The sequence below is a fragment of the Paroedura picta genome, chromosome 5 (genome assembly GCF_049243985.1).
Source record: "Paroedura picta isolate Pp20150507F chromosome 5, Ppicta_v3.0, whole genome shotgun sequence".
Lineage (NCBI taxonomy): Eukaryota > Metazoa > Chordata > Lepidosauria > Squamata > Gekkonidae > Paroedura > Paroedura picta.
In genome coordinates, this window is record NC_135373.1 from 96,708,253 (window position 1) to 96,728,689 (window position 20,437).

The 20,437-nt window shown below is 45.2% G+C and overlaps 1 long non-coding RNA gene across 1 annotated transcript; it reads right to left on the bottom strand.

Moving 5' to 3' along the window:
• Positions 1 to 5,870: 5,870 nt before the first annotated feature.
• Positions 5,871 to 20,094, bottom strand: LOC143839114 (uncharacterized). Its single transcript, XR_013231621.1, has 5 exons — positions 19,967 to 20,094; positions 17,295 to 17,371; positions 13,278 to 13,345; positions 12,538 to 12,575; positions 5,871 to 6,149 (listed from the first exon to the last, which is right to left on the bottom strand). It is a non-coding gene; the product is annotated as an uncharacterized LOC143839114 (long non-coding RNA).
• Positions 20,095 to 20,437: the final 343 nt, after the last annotated feature.

Consider the following 20,437-nt stretch of genomic DNA (forward strand, 5'->3'; position numbering starts at 1 on the left):
AGGTTTGCCGTCTCTCCCCAAGAGCTAAACCCCAGCCGCTACTCATTTGAATGTGACAATTCCTGTACATGTTTCAGATTTATTGGGAGAGGAACTAACCAGGTAGACTTGTTTAAAGTCAGGCAGGCAGCAAACCTATTTATACACAGCGCCTGGCGTGTAACATAAAATTAGAAACCTAGTGGCCAATTCTCAAAAAAATAATTTGTCAGTGATCACAAAATCAAGTGGTGTCCTCCTGAGATGACTCTGTGGCCATGCCCAAGGAGGTCTAGTATGTTTTAGTCATAATCACTCACTGACTAGTTCTACTGGTTAAGACATCTCTCCATGGAACTACACACTCTGTGCATGATTCAACTGTAGTTTGTGACAACTGGTCGATATTTTGAAGACAATCTCTGACACATGTAGTTAAGGCAATAATTTAAAATAACCGCAATAACCCTGTGGAGATTGTATTGGTTTGCTTGTATAAGCTGCATATTTAACTGTTCTTCCATTTAAAAAATTCTTTCTTCCTTTTGTAGATAACTAGCACATGTTCCAGCAAATCATGTTCTATGTGCAGAGAGAAGGTTGTTTTGTTGTTGTTGTTGCTGTTTACATATAGCAGAATGTTCCCAATGCACCCTCTGTCCCCTCATTTGCAATATGAAGTGGTAGATTCCAACAGGGCTGTTCTGTGTGATTATTCTAAATCTGTAGACTGGCTTCCAAGGGTTGTTATCCTAGGAGAATTCATAGTGATTGTTACACAAGGAGGTAAATACCATTTAAAGAAGTCGTGGTGTTCAGATAATATTTACCTACAGACCTCATCCTCTATATATCCAGAAAATAAGAACATTTGAGTTGGTATTTGGTCTTTCACATAAACCCACAGAAATCTACTCCTGGGGCTAACTTGGAAGACCTGTGCATCAACTCTGTCTCAGGATATGAAGTTTCTGAGCCCTGTGGTTCTACTGCCTATTGGATGGACATATGCTGAGGGTGACTCCTGGGGCAGTGGCGAGAAGTAAAGGAGGAAGACATTTTGTCCCACCTCTGAACTTGCAGCAGCTCTGAGTCCCTGGGCTGTGCCCTGACAGACTTGGCAGCATGGCAACTGTACCCCTTGACCAGATGCTCTCTAGCAGTGGGTGTTAATAAGGCGCTAAGGAGCCATCTGCCAGGAGAGAACTTCACACACAGCCTGCTCAGTTATGTTTGTAGAGTGCAGCTTTTGTCTCATTTTTCTTCTGTGTCTCACTGGCCCAAAGAAAAACAGAGCTGGGTCAAATAAGTGTCTCATTAAAAATGTCACCGGTGGAATGGATGGAGAAAACCTTTAGACCCAGCCATTAACTGCACTACAGATATTTCTAGTTTGGCTAACCCCAGGCATGTGGAGGTGTTAGACAAGTTAAGGCAGTCACAGAATCTGAATCCAGGTCTTTCAGATACAGATCTCTCTATGGGTTGAAGAATAACTCTCCCCTTGCATATGAAGTGACTTCCCCCACCCCCCAAGTGACCTCTCATCTGAAAAAAAAATGCAGCTTTATGACTTGCTTGGGCAGTTTTGCTAGACATGTCGCTTAGCCCTCAGCCAGTTCAGAATCTGTTTATACCTTGCACCAAAAGTCAATTAGGCACCTCTTAAATAATTAAAATTCCTGCCTCTTATCCTGCCTGCAGACCAGCAACAAATCAATCCTATTTGCCAGGTTTCCAAAGCTCAGTGCCCGAGAAGAGAAGAGACAATAAGGATTTGTCTCACCTGACTATCAGTCTTGTCCTCCCCGACTTAAGAAGTTTTAAGCAATCACATGCTTGAGGTTCCCCGTGCTGGGGGGGGGGGGGGAAATACCTTGGGCTCTTGCTATGCTCAGGGATCCCGGAAGGGGTTTTGTCCTTTCCTGTGGGTTGCTTTGTTGGAACTGAAAAGTTAACAGCATTAAATGGGATGGATAATTTGAGTATGAAATGTTCTTAGTCATAGTGTGGAAGAAAGCTTGCAAAACAGGCTGTTAAAGATGAATAAGAAAGTGATGGAAAATACAGAAGATATCACAGTAGCCCTAGGGAAGCCCATGACATATCCAGAATATGGAAAATCTTCCTAAGAGGGAATCTTGAAAAAAGACATAGCTAGATATGAAAATTATACGAGGTTGGGAGGGGATGCATGGGAAATACGTAATTTCTTGTGATATGTTTTAATATCATGGTAGAACTAGTGAGCCCTGACCTGAATATCCCAGGCTAGTCCCATCTCACCAGGTCTTGGAAGTTAAGCAGGGTCAGCCTTGGACAGGATTTGGAAGGGAGACCACTAAGGAATGCCAGGGTCATTCCACTGAGGCAGGCAAAGGCAAATTACCTCTGAACATATCCCACTTTGAAAACTGCATGGGGTCACCAGGAGTCAGCTGTGACGTGATGGCAAAATGGGAAAAAAGACAGTGAACACATGAGGACATTACAAAAGGAGAGATTTAAAATAAACTCCATGTACTTATTCATTTAAAATATTTATATTCTGCCTATCTCCTAAGATTCAAGATAGGTAGCAAAGCAGCCAAAACTACAAGGACTAGAAACCTCATAAGTATCCAGTACCATGAAAAACAAACTACATTAAATGTAATCCTCAACTAAAACACTTTTAATGGTGTCAGGTCTTAGGGCCTCTGAGTCCAAGCTCTATGAGACAGGGTCCTTCAGGGTGTGACTTTCAGAGAGCTGGCTTAGCTCTGGCTGGGGAACGGAGTTACAAGCACTCTGTTCCCACTCTCCTGCCTAATCACTTTCCCAGCATCTCTGGGTCTTGCCTGTGTTCTTCCTCCCTGGCCTGCTCCATGCATGCAGCTTAAGCCTGCCTCCTTGGGAAGGGGTGCCACTGGGGTCTCTAATCCCTCCTCCTTGGTTAGGATCCATGTAATGGAAATCCCTCATGCCCAGTGGGGTACCTTCTCCTCAGCTCCACCCTCCTGTCTCTATTCCATGAGGTGGAACTGCTGGTCCAGTCTCCAGCATCCCTTCTCTGTTGGCATTCCAACCACTGCTGGTGCTCCTGTTTGCCATTTCCTCTATAATCTGCCACAGCTCAAGAGAGGAGGGCACACCTGCCTCCCTCCTGCACCAAGTGAGAGATGTCCCTGTAGAGCTGCAACCCTTCCTCACTCCCCAGAGTTTCTCTGTCCACTCCCTCCTCTGATGACCACTCAGTTTCTTCTCTGCTAGTAAGTGCAGAAGTGCTGAAGCCACCCCTTCTCCCCACAAACACCCATTTGTGATGGTCTGGAGGAATCTAGAGGCTCATACAACTGAAATAAAGTCCACATTGAGGAGGGTGGTGCCCAGGCCAATAGCATACTATAAGCCTAAAAGACAAAGCCTAAAAGAATCATAGAATCATAGAGTTGGAAGGGGCCACATAGGCCATCTAGTCCAACTCCCTGCTCAGCACAAGATCAGCCCAAAGCATCCAAGAAAAGTGTGTATCCAACCTTTGCTTGAAGACTGCCAGTGAGGGGGAGATCACCATCTCCTTAGGCAGCCTATTCCACTGCTGAACTACTCTGACTGTGAAAATGTTTTCCTGATATCTAGCCTATATGGTTGTACTTGTAGTTTAAACCCATTACTGCGTGTCCTTTCCTCTGCAGCCAATGGGAACAGCATCCTGCCCTCCTCCAAGTGACAACCTTTCAAATACTTAAAGAGGGCTATCATGTCCCCTCTCAATCTCCTTTTCTCCAGGCTGAACATTCCCATGTCCCTCAACCTATCTTCATAGGGCAGGGTCCCTTGGCCCCAGTTCATCTTTGCCGCTCTCCTCTGTACCCTTTCAATTTTATCCACGTCCTTCTTGAAGATGCTAACATATGACAGGGTTATTGTGATCCTTCACCCACTCTAGCCATTGCAATGATACATGATCCATCATCACCAAAATAAACAGATTATTGGATAAATAATATTGCAGGGCCTCCACAGCCCATATCATTGCCAAGGCTCCCCCCCCCACACACACACACACATACTATGTATCTCAGGTGGTTGCAGCTTTTGACCTAGGAACATAATTGGATACTCTTGCCCCGCCCATTCCTGAGAGAGTACCACCCCAAGGTCCATCTCCAAAGCATCCATGCGCAAAATGGAAGGTTAGTCAAAGTCCAGATATCATAGCATCGTTATGGTTACAGAGCAAGGCACAGCTTCTGAAAGGTGGCTTGCTGTGGAGGGGTCCACTGCAGATGGTTTGGGAGGCCCTTTTTCAAGCAATTGGTGAGGGGGCAGTCTGGGTGGCATAGTGTGGGATGAAGTGATGATATTACCCATATAATCACAGGAACTGCCTTAGCTGACCCATATAATCACAGGAACTGCCTTAGTTTGAACTTGGGGATAGTCATTACTATACAAGCCCAAACTTGGAGCCAATGGGTCAGGAGATGGCCACCTATGGGAGCACCTATGGGAGCACCACCAGGACCAATATGTCTCAGGGTGGTGGCCGTAGAGTAGCTCAAAGAGGCTAAATCTGGTTGAGGCCTATATTGTTTCCTGGAGGGCCAATAGGGTCCAAGAAGAGATCCCACTGGCTGGGGTGCTCCCGGGCCAACTTCTGTAAAAGACATCCCTCACAACCAGTGGGGCAATTTCTCTCCAGTCACGCCCTCCTGCCTTATGCTCAGCACGAGGTAGGTCTGTGGGCCCAACCTCCAGCCCCCTTTCTCTACCAGCATGCCAGCTGCTGCCAGTGCTCCTGTTTGCCATTTCCTCCCTGCCATCTGCTTCATCAGGCTCTGCCACAGCTTGAGGGAGGATGGGCCTGCCTGCCATCAAGTGAAGGATGACCTGGTGGTATTGGCAGTCCTCCCTCCCCAGCTCCCCAGAGTTTTGCCCCCCCCTCCCATTTTCTCCTCTGGCAGCCATCCTGTCTACATCTCTTCTGGTAAGTGCAGGGGGGGGGGTGCAGATGCCACCCCTGGTCAGATAGTTTTACTTTAATCAGTCATAAACACTTGGCCTAGCAAGTCATCTTGGAAGTATTTACAAGCAGAAGATAAGACCACAAGATACCTTTCCTCAACAATTCTGTCAGGAAGCCATCTACAATCTTTGTGTTATCTTTTTGATAAGCAATGTGTAGCCTTTCTAGGGATAAGGTAATTAATTTAAAGCTGCATGGATAGATATGGAGGGGGGGGGATGACAAAGCTTCAGCCAGTGGTTTCATTTCTGAAGTTTCAGGGCCATCTCTTCAAACAAGTTTTCTGCTCACTATTTCAGCAGAAAAGTCTCCCTAATCTGAACCAGAAGCTGCTTGAAGCACAGTTTCCTACATGGGGACAAATTATCCATCACATTTAATGCTGTGGTCGGTGGCCAGCAATACGTCTGAATCAAAAAAGCAGCAGGCAAACTAACTGAAGGCACAAGTCGCAGCAGGTATGGGTGCCACCCTAGGCAGAATGCCACTCCTCAGTGGGCTCAGAAGGGTGTAATTCTGCTTAGACCCACTCTGTTGGTTATTCAGGGCATTTATGCTAATGCTTAAGATTTATCTCTGTGTGTTTATTTTCATTTAATATCCACGTTTCTCAATGAAATTCAATGCAAGTTAGATTAGAACCATTCAGTCAACCTCTAAGCCGATTACAAAATATGATAACATTAAAGTCTAACAGCAAAATTCCTTTGGCTAATGCAGTGAGGCTGAAGAATTGAAAGGCAGAAAGCACAGTATCCCTAACAGGGATCACCTCCCAAGTGGATCCATTACTTTACAGCTCTGCTCCTCTACCATAATGCCCACCTGAACAATTCTATTTTGCACAATTTGCAAAATGATAGGAACAGGTAGGTGGTGGTGGGGTTTTCCCATGAGCCTTAGGCAAATAATGTGGGAGTTGCCACAGAAAATTGAAGTTTAGGAGGCTTCCAGAAAGTTGCTGATTGTACCTGTTGGCAGAGAAGCACCTTCAGAAGCCATTGGGACACATCATGGAGACTTGGATGCAGATACCGTGGAAAATTGTTGGATGAACTTGGGCTCCTCACAAACTCTCAGCCTGATGCACCTCACAGGCTTGTTGTTGAGGGATAATGGAGGATCAGAGAACTGTGTTCTAAGTCACTTGGAGCCCTAGCTAGTGAAAAAGCAGGATATAAATAAACGAATGTGTCCTCTTAGAATGCATGATCATCAGTAAATGTTGTCCAGGAAGGCCTAGTGTTGATTGGCAACTGTTTTTTTCTATCATTTTCCCCCAGAAAGGGAGCCAAAATGGTACCCTGGGTCAGTTATTGATTTATAAAGGACATCAGAGATTAATTAGGTAGAGATGTCAGTACCCAGGTGGGACCTGGGATCCCTTGATATTACAACTGAGTCTAGGCTGCAGAGGTCAGTTCTCCTGGAGAAAATGGCTGCTTTGGAAGGTAAACTCCATAGCATTATACTCCACTGAGGTCCTTCCCTGCCCATCCCAGCCCCCCCCCCCCAAGTCTCCAGGTATTTCCCAACCCAGAGCTGGTAACCCTACTCATTGGTGTGATCTTTACATGCTCCATCATGCAAACCAAATCAATCCTTTTTCTCCTCCAGCTACTCCAGTCTGTGTAGTGTAGTGATCAATGTGCGGTGGTCATAGTGACAGAATAGATCTCAGACATCCAAGTTCAAACCCTGTTTCTACTATGGAGGCTAGCCAGGTATGTGTGGGCCATTTACACACTCTCAATCTGACCTACCTCGCTGGTTCGTTGGGAGGAAAGGAGAATGCTGAAAGTTGCTTTGTCTCCACATGGCATGTGCGGGGAGGGTGAAGTATAAATGGAGTAAATCATGTCACTGGGCCCTGGTGCTGCATGAGGGATAATTTGTCCCATGGCAATGACCATCGACTGACTGAGGGGCAGCAACCAAAGTCTTTGCTGTTGCCCTCCCTGTGCCTCCCTGAACAGGTTTCTCAGACCTGGAGCTGAAAGCAACGGCACAGGCCTTGTTCCCACGGGCTGATGGGAAATGAAACAAAACAGGGCGATGGTGGCCAGCTTGCTGCCTGAGCCGTCGAGGCGCTCTCTGAGCCATCTGCCACCTCTCCAGTCTCATTGACCTTCCTGATCTACTTCAGCAAGAAGAGGAGGCTGTGCTTGCGAGCCGCACAGTGCCTTGTTCCGGCAGGCTCCCGGGAGGAGGCCAGCTCTTATTACATGCATATATACAGTCTAGCACAAATAAGGCTGGAGTCGTGGCTGAGGGCCCTTGGGCACGGCTGCCATAAAAATATTAATTAATGATGTCTCCAAACACTCCTACAAGAAAAGCAAACATAATTACACCACTGTGGCTTAAGGAAAGTAATGCATCCAAGTGGGTCATTGGCAGAACGAGGGTGGAGGCAGAGAGCTCCCATGGCCTGCTCTGAGTTGTGATCCTGCACGTCATGGCACGAGCACTTGGTGGTAGAAACATGTGATCCCTGGGGAGCTGCAGACATTCTCCTTCTCTACGCGGAAACTTAAAGAAGAGGGAAAGGCCAAAGGCCATAGGTGTCACAATGGAAAAGCATGCTGCTGGAAAAGTAGCAGGTGGGTTAGACTGCTGTGCAGGGTCAGCTAAGGAGAAGAGAGTCCAGAGTGTAAAGACAGCATTTAAAGAGATACCATGCAAACGCACTATGACGGCCTCCCTCAGAGGCAAGATTATCCCTCTGGTTGTCTTTCCCTTTCTAACTGAGCACCCCAAGTGGTCTGTTTTCTGCTTTTCTGAAGAATTTTGGCTGTCACACTCAGTATGATATTTTACTACTGGCTCAGCCCAGGAACCTGCAGGGTGGGTTAGAGCACCCTTTAACAAGCCACTGAAAATGGCACTTGAGACATTTTAAAATTCCAAATTAAATATTTTATTTAGCATAGAGGGGAAAGGTCAGGTGAAATCACGGGCTGAAAAGTTGTGAGGTTGAGACTGCCTTCTGCCATCACACAGCTAGGGCTAAATCAGACTCAACCACAGCTAGGGCTGAAATCAAACTCAGTCCTCAGCATCCAGTTCAGAAGTCTTCTCTGCTCAACTGGTGCTAACCAATCAGATTACTCGGTGCAGCCTGTCACTCAAGGCTCTTTGGCTTTGTGAAGAATTAGCCATTCACAGTCCTTTACCTTTCTAAGCTTTTAAAAGTGCAGTCCATTACACATGGACACACTAGCAATAGCATGCTCACCTGAACTTGTAAATCAGGTAGAATTTGATTCAGGTCTCTTTTCAGACTAGAAAATGCCAAAAGGCAGAGATTGCAGTGAAGCAAAGAGCTCATGATTTTCAGGGTGGAGAGGAACTAAGGACAAAGTGGCTGACCTGAAGGAGATGTAGGAAACAGAGAGAGCTGGAAAAGATCTTCAGGGACACTGAAAACAATTCCTATGGCTGGCAGAGGGGGATATCGAGTGGAAAATTATTCCATAGAATGACAACTGTTTTATGCAATATGACATATCTTCCTTGGTGAAGAGGTATGCTTCAGGGAACAGGGTGAGACCTTCTTCTGGGGAAAACATCATGAGAGTCAGGTTTGTGATAGGCTGCTAACTGACTAGTCATCAGATTACAAATACCATTCAAGGTATCTATATGAGAAATAGTCACAGTTCTGGGACATGTGGGTACCAGTAACATGGGGAATATAACTGAAAGGCAAACTGAAAGACAACAAGCACACAGAAATTGTTAGAGTGGAGGTTGAATTCCAGCACATCCAAGTGGTCATTCTGGAAATTCTACTTATTCTATCAGGTAAGCTGCCTGGGTTCAATACATGGGGTGAAACCATGGCCTCAACTGAAACAGTATGGATTTGTTGGGCATGGGGAGTAGAAGAAGAAGAAGAGTTGGTTCTTATATGCCGCTTTCCCCTACCCGAAGGAGGCTCAAAGTGGCTTACAGTCGCCTTCCCATTCCTCTCTCCACAACAGACACCCTGTGGGGTGGGTGAGGCTGAGAGAGCCCTGATATCACTGCCCAGTCAGAACAGTTTTATCAGTGCCATGGCGAGCCCAAGGTCACCCAGCTGGTTGCATGTGGGGGAGAGCAGAATCGAACCTGGCATGCCAGATTAGAAGTCCACACTCCTAACCACTACACCAAACTGGCTCTCAAATATTTACATATTTAAAAGATGGTCCTTGTTTAAACTAATGTAAAATCCAACAATTGGTGTTTAAAACTAGACATTATAGAGAAACTGACTCCTGGAGAGAAACCATAAGGAATGCTGAGAAGCGTTTGGTTGGAATGATTCATGCTCTAGAGATGACATTCTAAATGTTTGATATTCTGTAATGCAGGCAGTCTAGGAGCAGACAACAAGCACACAGAAATGAATGAGAACCAATTAAAAATGAAGCAAATGTTTCGGAGGAGAAATACACCCCCCCCCCCAACAAAAAAGGATTTTAAAAAGGGCAAAATCTATGGAACTTTGCAGGTGAAAAAACTGTAGAAACTATTCTATTCTTCAGTGCCTTATAGTGAATATTTTCATGGTGTTGCTGTATAGCTTTCGGGGTGCCCCCTGCCTTGTCCCTTCAGTCTATCCTTTTAACAGTCCTTCCTATATCTGTGGTTACAGTTTGATCATTGCTGCTGCACTTTGTTTTACAAGCATGGATACCTTCAACTTCCTTCCATCAAAGCCCCATGGGAAAGAGGGCTGCACCGTTGACCTCATTTTAGCAACAAAAAGCCGGGCGATCACTGAGCAGTGATTTAGCAATGTCCATACATGGCAATGGTGAACAGGTGCCAACTTCTGCTGAATGGAAGCACCTGTGTTTGAGGCAGGCAGCTGTTTTCTTCACCCAAAAGGAGTTCTGGCAGACTTCTGAAGTACACGGGGCAAATACAAGATCCAGTCAGTCTAAAGAAGCATTAATCAATAGCTCGTGTATAAACACACAGGCTGCCAATTGAATGGGTGGGTGCCTTGCTGGGATCCTGTTTTTTCTATGAATGCATCCCCTCCCCTCTCATACAGTTTTACTCAAAAGCAAAGATATTACTAATACTTTGCCTGGTACAGGAATCCGTTGGCCTCAGTGGATCAAGTCCCCTGCAGGATGCAAAGATCCCTTGTCCATTTACCCATCTCAGTGTCACTGGAAGGCAAAAGGATTTTTCTCAGCCACTCCTCTTTACCTGCCAAGCCAATCACCACAGGGGGTAGCTGTCTCCACTCCCTCTTCTGGGTGAAGATTGTAGCTTTGTTCCGGATCTTCTGTCTGTATCAGTAGCTCTGCCTCCTGATCCTTCCAAGCATTACCTCCACCTTCGTGTGGTGGTGAAGAGTGGAGGCCTCCAGGGTTGATTCCCCACTCCTCCTCCACATGCAGCCAGATGGGTGACCTGGGCCAGTCACAGTTCTCTCAGAGCTTTCTCAGCCTCACCTACTTCACAGGATATCAGTTGTGGGGAGAGGAGGGATAGCAGTTGTAAGCTGCTTTTAGACTGCATAGTAAAAAGCGGGGTACAAAAAACCTGCTATTCTTCATCTTCCATCACTGGTCGATGTCTAGACTTCCACCATCTATTAATAAAAGGAATTCTCATTTTGTGTCTGAATGGGGATGAATCAGGAAAATGCCCTTCAGGATGTGAGCAATATCTCACCTAGGCAGGCTTCCTGGCAAATGACTCCATTTGCAGTCCACATAGGTGTGGTTTAAGACTCTTGAAAGCAATGTTGATGCTGTCGATAATCTTTAGATCTCTAGCCCACAAAGTCCTGATTCCACATGATGTTATATGCCATGGATATCTCCAGCCCACAAAGTCCTGATTCCACATGATGTTAAATGCCAAAATTAGTTTTTGCTAATTTTGCATGGAGCCAAATGACTGGAAGCTAGGATGGGATGGTGCCTGAGAAAATAAGCTGTGACCTGCAAGTCTGATGGGTTATATTTACTTGGTGACTTGAGCCTCTCATGCTCATCCCTCTGAAACACAGACCCACACTAGGGATGCAACATTCCTGGAGATTTTGGAGGTGGAGCCTTCACAGTGGGGTTTGGGGAAGGGAGGTATAATACCAGAGAGTCCACATTCCAAAAGCAGCATTTTCTCCAAGGGAACTGACCTTGGTCATCTGGAGATCCATTATAATAGGGACAGGTCTCCAGGTATCACCTGGAGGCTGGTGATCTTAACACACATTGTGATCATCTGTTTTAAGTGTTCTGGATGCTAAAAGAAATGTACAATTGCTGAAAGTGCTATACTATACATTATTAGAGGGTTAATAAGAGTGAAAAGCTGTCTCACAATGGCCTTGTATAAAGCATAAGCATAATCCCTACTCACCCCTACTTGGCCTCTCCCATTATCCTGACCCTGAATCTCTCAAGTAACCCAAATGGTTATATCAGCACACTTCACAGCCTTTATTTACCTATTTATTTCTATTATTTATATATCCCCGCCCTTAATGAAAATCTTCAAGGAAGTTTACAAACATAAAACTATACAAAGACCATATAAAAATTAAAATGTAATTATTAAACGCTAAGTTATAATGATGTTTTGTTCATTGTTTCAATTCACTTCACAGTAGCTTGTTGTACTGCTGTCAGGTTACAGCATCTTATCCTGATCTCCAAAGATAACAAGGCCAAAGGAGATTTCAGAAGTCCAGTGTCATCCCAGTCTGGTCAGGTTTCCATAAATTAATCACCATCATCCAGTCTAAGATCAGGCTTCTAGGAATCAATCAAGGCAGTGTCACCCATTCAGCATCTGCTGTAGTCTTTGTATCTCTTGGAAAACTATAGCCACACCGCTGCTTTTCAGACCCGATCCTGCGAATACTCATCTTCACTATCAGCAAGTAGCTGGCATCAAACCAGGAGGTTTGTACTTTTCTGCCTAGCTTGTAACTCCATTTCAGCCTTCTTCTGCATTGCTCTAAAAGTGAAGGTGTTCTTGGAGTACTTGGAAATAGCCAGCTGACTTTCCCCTGCTGGATGCACTAGCTCTTGATTGTAAAACCTGGCATGCCAGCATCTCATTTTCCTGCTAGTTGGCTTTTGTTGACTCTGGGCTGACTACAGAGGGCCTCTCCTCCTCTGAGGAGTCCTCACCATCACTAAGCTCTGGCTGACCCATTACACCTGTCCTTTCTCATCTTTGTACATATCCTGTCCAAGCGGCCTTACCTTCACAGTTCTGCTGGTTTAAATCACCTCCTTTTTCCTAGGGTCTTAGGACTGGGCTATGAAGCATTCTGATGTGAACTGAAAATAGGCTTGGTATGATCAGGCACTTTAAGGAGAATTTGACATTCTGTTCAGAGCCACAAAGGTGAATCTGATATTAACAGATTCAATATTTCTCTTCAGCCCAAAGCAGCCTCTTCACAGTGCTACATAAAATGCTTACACAAGTGGAGCAAATCCTTGTCTTGAGTTTTCTAATTAATATTTGCTAGACATTTCCCTGAGAAAATCAATATTGATAAAGGAAATTAAGGGAAGTCTCACCATTTTGAATAGTCTTGAACCACCCGTGGGTCAGTCATCTAACATAAACAAAAGGGAGAGGAAGAAAGAAGATTGAACAAGGTTAGCATATTCAGGGGAAAGGTACACTTTACTGAGGTCTGGGGGTACAGGGATCCCAGGCTCCAAACCCATAATTAAGATATGGTCTGAAGATCATGATTTGGAAATGTGCCTTCCCCCCCCCCCCTTATTTTGTAACATTGGACTTGATGAAGAATTCTGGCAAGCTTAGGAACTTATACAATGTTTGATGCCATTTTGGTTGGCCCTAATAAAAGGTATCATATGAATTCTGTCTTTTGCAATGGTCTGCTTATGTCATTCAGAAACCAAAGAGACATTTTATTACATGACCCATCAGGAGCTGCACCAGTGGAATGCTTATCTGAGCAGTTGGATTTAGAGTCAGAAACTTACAGGATGAGAGCTGTTTGTTCTGGTGGGAGACAAAGGAACAGAAATCAGTTGTCTCTTACCTCTGGGGCCTCCTGAGTCAGCAGAGGCAAAAGGTGAGATTGACAGCTCAGGAGAGGCAGAGGGGTGCTAGGTTATTAGTACAACATTGGTCAGCTTTGGCCTCCAATACAGAGCTGATGCAGAAGTAAGGACTCAATGAGTAAGAACACCCAGGCCCATTCCGCACAAGGACCAATGTTGCCAATTGCTTTCACAAAGCAATAACGATATTTTAAATAGTGGAATCTCGGCGTGCCGCATACCTGCATTTGTAGTAGAATCCAGTAGCGTTTCATTCGTTCCCCACAGGTTTCCGGTCTCGCAGGAATCGCTAGAAAGGAAGCAATTTTTTTCTGTGCTTATTCCTGCCCCTGGCCGTCAATCAAATGAACAGCCAATGGGCGGTTGTTATCATGCTCCCGAAAAGCCCCTTTCCCTTTAAGCACAGGTTTAAAAAAACACACACACACGTTTCAACGAATATGCCTTGATTCTTCCTAACGTAGAGACCCATCTAGCTGGCGTGTAAGCTGGCGAGTCATCGTTACCACGCTCCCCCAAGTGGAAAAAAAATCCCCACACACACGGGCGTGATTTTCAGCTGATATTAAAGGGAACTGGCAAACAGGGGGCTGTGTTGTGCTGGGGGACTTAGGGGAGCTTTAAAGCACTTCTGTGGAGGGACTGTAGCCGGAGAAGCCTCGCTGGGTGAATGAAGCCTCGCTGGTTCGTTGCTTTCCCCGCTCGCTCCGAGGAAAAAAAATGGCAATCACTTCGCCGGAAGTTCAGAGGAGAGAGCCAGGGGGAGCGACTTTGTTGCAACCACAACATTGAGAACGCACAGGTCTTTTTTGCAAGTGTTGCAGGTTGTTGGCAGGAGTGTAGCAATTTTCTGAGGGTGAATCCAGTTTTCTGGATTCCCCGGAAATCACTACAATGAAGCGATTTTCGCGCTAGTGTTGCAGGAGTGTTGCAGATTGTGTGCAACGTCATGCGGAATATCAAATTTGTAGCATTTACCATTTGTAAGACTTCTACTTTTAACTTGTGCGGAATGGACCCCAGGTTTCAGCTAATTAGGCTGATACAAGCAAGATACAGAAGACAATCTGTGGCTGATTCCGGACAAGCAATAAAGGTGGGGGTGGCGTCTATATGAACCCGGGGCTAATCCCCGTGTCCATATGACAATGATGCCCAGCTGCCACCATACTGAGCCTGGCATAAATTGGGCCCCAGAGGCCCCACACTAAGGGAACACCAATCCTTCCATGTTCCCTTTCAGTGCTGCAGGGACCAACAGAGATGATCTGGCGCTGAAATGTGTCCCCTGTGGGGATGCAGTACACTGCGGACGGAGTATGCAGCTCCACAGCAATGTGCCAGTGGCAGCCCGGAATGGCACCACTGGTGTGGAATCGTCCTGTGAGAACAAATTTTGCTCTCTGCCTTCCCAGGCTTTTGGTAAACAGTGTCTGTCCTTGCCTTGCTGCTAGCCTTGAGTTAGTTTTCCAAAGAGAGTTCCTCGATTTGTCTCTGGACCTTGAATTCCAGTCCTCACTGATACTTGGATAGAACATCTGGTTCTATACCTCTTTGTGGACTGGTTTGCTAAATCTGTGTCATTCAGTGCCTTAATACCTTATAGCCTTTGTGCTTCCTGGAAGCTCCCAGGAATAGTAAATGCATCAGGCTCAGACCTTAATGCAACATTTGATTTATTACCCTTGCCTGTGTACGTACTGGAGACTGTGCCAGAACACCAAGTGTAGTCTTTGACACAACAACTCCATGATGGTCATGGAGATGCTGTCATATCTAGATCAACCTTCAACCCACTGCTGTATAATGACAAAGATGGTAGCTCGATTTCTTCCATTCCCAGTGCTAGGTATCTTTTACATCGATGTAAGACTGACCCCGGGATCTTTTGTATGCAAAATGTGCATGCTATCAGAAAGCTATACCCTTCTCCCATGCCATAGTCATACTTAAGGTAAAGGTATCCCCTGTGCAAGCACCGAGTCATGTCTGACCCTTGGGGTGACGCCCTCTAGCGTTTTCATGGCAGACTCAATACGGGGTGGTTTGCCAGTGCCTTCCCCAGTCATGACCGTTTACCCCCCAGCAAGCTGGGTACTCATTTTACCGACCTCGGAAGGATGGAAGGCTGAGTCAACCTGGAGCCGGCTGCTGGGATTGAACTCCCAGCCTTATGGGCAAAGCTTTCAGACGGCTGCCTTACCACTCTGCGCCACAAGAGGCTCTTAGTCATACTTAACTGTTTAGCATCACAGAGTTGTTTGCATGGCTAGTGGCAGACTGCCAGAATACACAGTATCTATTTTGCAGTCTATTATTCTAACAGCCAATAAATGAATAAGATAAAGGGCACATCAAAAGATGATCTCCCATGAAAGTCCTTTTGTGTGCATGGGAATGTGTCAGTTTTATAAAGGTCAAGTTCCAAGACGGGGACTAATACACTGGTTGGCTCAACCATTTGAAGATGATAAAAATAATATTTATATATAATTATTATGATGAAGAAGGGTTATAGCTCAGTTTTAAAGCACATCCCAACTTCATATCTTGGTATCTCTTTGGAGGGGATTTGGATCAGGGCCATGGTGCTTAGTGTAATGGGTTAACGATTCCCCTACCATGCTACGTCTCCAGTAGAACTGACTTCCTGAGATACCAGTTAGCCACATTATGGGTAAAGACCCATATTGTACTTACTAGGCTATTTTTCTCAGGTAAACGGCATAGTGAGCTGGAGCTGAAAAACCTTCCCAAGTGCCATGGCCCCGATCCAAAGCCAGTCTTCCATATCTGCTTTTTAATGTTAAAATGTCCGTTTGGCCAGAAACTTGCATGTTCACCTGGGGATTGGTTTTGAGTTAAGGGAAAGAGTTTGGAAATGGCTGCATTCTAATTGAAAGTGTCCAAGAACAATAAAAAGTTACTGCCATTGTTGCAAGTGATACGTTGGCTTCTACATGTCTTTTATTTAATGAGTTTGATTGAAGAAAGCAGAATTGTATGGAGACCATGAGGCTGCCAACAGCATTTGTGGGTACCCATATGGCTTTGCCTCTGCCGTTCGGGCTTCTTATCTAGCTTTTCATACTGACAATTTTTAAAAAATACCCCAACATGCTTTCTCAAAACTAAGTCCCTCTGAGGTCACCAGCATTTCTTCCTAGTTAATGGGTTTATGATTACAGCCTTGCTTCTTTGATTAGAAACAGATGTTTCCCTTAGAAGGAAACATGATTCTTGAGGAGGATGCTTTCTGCATATTTCTTTATAGAAATCTATTTGCATTGCCCCAAAGAATTATGAACAGGCCAATCATTCACTGAATGTGTGGACTTGGAGATACCAGGGAATGAGCTACTTTAACTGGAGAGACCGGGGGATGAGCACCACCTCATCAGTTTAGTTTCCCAAAGTTAATCCATCTCAGAGGTCTAATAGGTGCTTACAAAGATGGAGCTCAGATAATGTGGAATAAATAATAATAAAAAGCACTGAACAAAGGAGCAAGAGACAATAAAAGCTCAGACAATGAGTGTAGCAGGGAATGCCAGTGCCAGCAAATTCTTACATGAGGAACTGCAAAAGGGGGGAAATAAATAATGAGGGCCAATCTAAGAAACGAGGGGAGGGTGCTAAATTTTCAAAACCTTTATGTCTACCTTTTCTCGTGGGTAAAGGCAACTTACAAAATATGTCACAACGCATTTAACAATTACAACTGAAATATACGCAGCAGCAATATCTTAGCAGTCCCTTCAGCCAAATCAACAAGAAAGCTTGCAGCCTCCAACAGAAGGGCCTAGCTACATACTAAACAGTCCTTGTGTCATGGCTCACTCTGCTGCAAGGCCTCTGAATCATTTGTGTATCCAAGCTCCAACTATACATCATTTGGGGTCGATAAGACTCCTCTTCCCCCTCTCCCCTTCCTCGCTGCTGAAAGTTAGAATAGGCAATTAGGATGGAATTGTTTTTAGATGACTTTTAATTATTTATTGTATGCATTTGTATATTTTATTATTCTGTATGCTTTTATTATGATGTACCCTGCCCTAATTCTGAAGAGAAATGCTGGGTAATAAATACAATAAATAATAATAATATTTCAGATTTCCTGCCAGGAACTTAGTTCTTAGTTATGCAAGGACATGAATTGGATCAAGACCATGAAGGACTGGGAATCAGGGCTTAAGCCTTCCCGCTTAACTGTATTACTGACTTCTCTTGATGCTTACCCTATTGGTAGAGATGCAAACCTCCAGGTAGAACCCCAGAATTATAGCTCATCTTCAGACCGTAGAGATCAGTTCCCCTAGGGAAAAAATTGATTTTTTTGGATAGTGGACTGTACCCCACTGAAGTCCCTGTCCTCTCCAGCAACCACCCCACTCCCAATGTCCAGGTCTTTCCCAACCTGGATCTACCCCCCATCCCCTGTAAGTGACCAGTGGGGGCTTGGCAACCCTACCACTTTGGGTATAGAGGTTATACATACAGCCCCCTGGGGAGGCAAATAGCTCCCCAGGGCTATTTCTGGTCAAGAAAATGGCAAGTGAGGACAGTTCCATGTGCACCATGGCTCCAATCGAATCAGGCCCCTGAGAACCTAAGAGCTGAGCTCTGACTGTGGAATCTACCAAGTGTATCTAACAGAAAGCCCACTGGCAAATCAGGGCAAGCATGAGGACTATGTAACAGATTAGCAAACCCAGAAGGATACCAAGAGAAAACCTATTAGAAGACAGATCCCAAAGAGAAAACAATAGAACACCACTAGTCTTTAAACAGCCCCGTGGCACGGAGCGCCACGGACTGAATAAAGCAGTAAGGGCACTGTGGGAGGAGTTAGGGAGGGCCCTGTCCGGGATAAAAACTCAGAGGGGCCAATCAGGAGCCGCGAAGCTGCTCCTGATTGGCCCCTCCGAGTGTCCATCCCGCCCCATTGCCTGCTTCACCCGCACAGACAGCCACGGGTGAGCGCTGGGCCGCGCCGCCTTCTCCCGGCCGGCGGAGCAGCCTCACCGCATCTATGACGTGGTGAGGCCGCTCCGCCAGCCAGGAGAAGGCTCGAGAGAGCCTCGGGTGGGGGGTGGCCCCGCTCCCAGGCAATCTAGTGCCCATTTCATTCCTGAGTGAAATGGGCTTTAGATCTAGTAGTTACATATAGTTCTCAGCTCAAGACAGCACAACACATCATCAGTGACTTGCAACCCCTACTGGATAATGACAGTTCCCTTTTCCAAGCACAGGGGGGGGGGTAAACCTTTTCTTTCACACAGACAGCCCCCCAATCTCAAAGAACTCCTCACCCACAACAATGCAGCATCTCATGTGAACATGGACACTGGTACTAGAGCTTGCAACAAACCTAGATGCCAACTTTGCTGCCATATACACTCCAATGCCACAATTACTGGACCTAACAGCATCACCCATCAAAGGCCTATACACCTTTGATGTGTATCTTCCAACTTAGTATATGCCATCAATTGCCAACAATGTCCCTCTGTTCTCTACATAGGGCAAACAGGTCAAACCCCACGTCAAAGAATTAATGGGCACAAGTCTGACATCGAAAACCACAAAATTGAAAAACCTGTGGGAGAACACTTCAGCCTTCCAGGACATTCTATAAGGGACCTGAAAGTAGCTATTGTATTACAAAGGAAATTCAAGAACAGGCTAGAAAGGGAGATTGCAGAAATGCAAGTTATTACAACACTCAATACTATGACATACTCAGGACTCAACAGGGACAAAGATTTTTTATCTCACTATTCATGCTAACCTTGTTCAACATGTATCCATATTCCTCATTATGTATTTTATTTGTGATAGTGTGACTGTAAGATATGGCAATGTAACAGAATTTTGAGTTTGACTCCCTAGCTTTGGGATAGATAATTACCAGTAATTCCCTGACACGAATGTTTCACAGTTGTATGGAGACAGATGGAGCAAGCAGCATATAGGGAGGTGAGAGCCTTTGATCACGGATAAAAGGCAGTTTGGTCTCTCATTGTGTTTTTGTAAACTACACTGAATTCAGAGGATTGATTGGCTGTATTTGGTTACTGATGTAACAGAATTGATTTTTGCTATATATTCCCTGTTATGTAAGGAGTTCTTAGTCTGAAGAAGAGTGCTTGCACTCGAAAGCTCACACCCTGAATAAATCTTTGTTGGTATTAAAGGTGCTACTGGACTCTGATTTTATTATATAACTTCTAGTTAGGCCCTAAAGCAGCCTTACTCATTTTTCTTTTTACCATTGAGAAACCCCTGAAATATTCTTCAGGGTTTGAGGAACCCTGGAAGTGGCACGATTGTGCAGAATATGGTTGGGAAGCATAGCTGTGTCCACACCCACCTGGGGCTCCTCCCCTTCCCACCCCTTCCAGGCCCATCATTTTGGGAAGGATGGGGGGGAGGTGACATAACCACATATGGTCTTAACAAAAATATTATTATTGTTGTTGTTGTTGTTGGATTGGTCACCCGCCATTATCAGCAAACTGTCTTGTGGTGGGTTACAGAATAAAACCCCACATAAAACAAGTATATAACTTACTAAAACCTAACAAACCCTGTATAAGATCAACTCCCACCTGTTCAGGAAACCCCTCCAGGGACATCAAGAAACCCCAGGGTTTCACAAAACCCTGGTTGAGAAAGCCTGCCCTAAAGGAAAGGCCTTTCTAAAAAGAACAGTTTTACAACCACCCTCCCTAACAGTGCAACCCTAAGCAGAGTTCCCTTCATCTGAATCCATTGAAGTCACAAAGGTAACTCTGTCTGGGAGTGCACCATAGATGTTATTAAAATCTTATCTCTCTGACCCCTTTTCCAGGAAGCCTTTCAAAAGCATTGGGACAGCAACACAAAATGAAGGTAAAGAGGAGCTCACCTCTCAAGGCAGCCTCTCAGAAAGGAGATACGGCTGAGAAGACTGCGACTGACGTGGGGGTTCGTGTGAGGAGAAGCGGTCCTTCTAAGTGCTGAAAAAACAGACATCATGACTCATTCAGAAGAAAGCTGGAAACAACTTGGGGGAAAGTGCAGCAAGAGGCACAGGAAAGCAAAGAAGACAATGGGCAGGAATAGGCAGCTCCACAGTACCAGCAAAACTTAATGGCATTCTGGGCAAAACACATCACTGACTTACTTTACTGAACAAAGCTTTTCCTCCAGCCTTCCTGACTGCAGCTTTGCCAGCCTCTAATTCAGCAAGGCTTCCACACAGATGCCAATTGTGGTGACTTTTTTCCTAATGAATATTTGGTCCCTGCCAAAATTCATTTCCAATAAGTTCCCGCACCCCTCCCTCCAGCAAAAATAGTCAGACAGCCTGTGTTTTATAGGCCTTAATCCTGTAGCT